Raw genomic sequence first — 1,304 nt, forward strand, 5'->3', positions numbered from 1 at the left:
GGGATTGTTAGTCTTCAGGAGGGCCGAGGAGCAAGCAAGCACCATGGTGACTTGAGTCCCGGTTACGGTCTCCTGAATGAGCCGTGGACCCCTTGGGTGTTCCGTGTGAACTAGCCAGTCTTAGCTAAGGTGGGTAATGGCTTTGTTAGGATCCGTACCGTCACTAAGGTGATTGCGTTACGGTACCCTACTTGTGGGAAAAGTGTACACCCTCTGCAGAGTTAAAACCTATCCGGGTAGCCGTGTCCACGGAAATGGACGAATTACGGCTTGGTCACATAACTAGTGTTTGGGCAAGAATATCATGATTGGTGTGTGTGTGTGTGTGTGTGTGTGTGTGGAATTTCAGAAGAGTCCGGCAGTTGTGCCGTGCGCTATGACGGACGGGGAGTCCGATAGCGATAAAAGCTTGGATCCTTTGTGTAGGATCAACCCCACTCAGTATTTCGGGTATTAAAGGGAACTTTACAAAAACCTTTCCGAAAACAATCCCCTGCATGTGTTAAAAATTAGCTTTTCCGCAAAATAAACCTTAGCCTATCCTTGATTATACTTGTGCATAAACTTGCTTGTATCCCCCTCCGTGGATGGGGTTGGACTTGTTGAGTACGTTAGTACTCACCCTTGCTTCATTGCTACAGAGGAAGACCCTGAGTTCGTCGCAGAAGACCTCGAGTAGAGGTTGTGTCCGCACCCGACGCTGCCTGTGGTGTTGCCCTGCCCAAGATGCTGCTGCTGCCGTGTAGTCCCGAGTGCTGTCTTTTGGCAGTCGCTTGGTTAGCCGCCGTTATCTATTTACTGTTTATCGCTGCGTGGCTTTCACGCCCACTCCCTCGGGAGTTGTACGGTAACTGAATTATCTGTCGAATAAATGTGTTATCAGCCTCCTGGGACTGATATTTGTATCACATTTAGTCTCTACTTATGTGGGGACGCTTCAGATCTGAACCCTCCAATTCTTTAGCACGATCTTAAACAGTGCAAGTTGCATAAGTAACCGGCTACCGGAAGTTTTATAGGAACTAGAACAATCGGCGCGCATCGTTCACTAGTAGAGAATTGGCTTTCCATACGTCCCCTTTTGTCCCGGTTTAAAGTTGGCCCGGGACAAAAGGTTCACCAACCGGGACTAAAACTCGGTCACTGGTGGGGGGCTCACCAACCGGGACCTTTTATCCCGATTGCAAAGGCTAGTGGGAAAAAAAAAAGACTCTGAGAGGCCTTTTATCCCGGTTTGAAACACCAACCGGGATAAAAGAGTCCCCCTTTAGTCTCGTGTGGTGTTTCAAACCGGGATAAAAGGC

Source organism: Setaria italica, chromosome IX (assembly GCF_000263155.2).
Source record: "Setaria italica strain Yugu1 chromosome IX, Setaria_italica_v2.0, whole genome shotgun sequence".
Taxonomy (NCBI): domain Eukaryota; kingdom Viridiplantae; phylum Streptophyta; class Magnoliopsida; order Poales; family Poaceae; genus Setaria; species Setaria italica.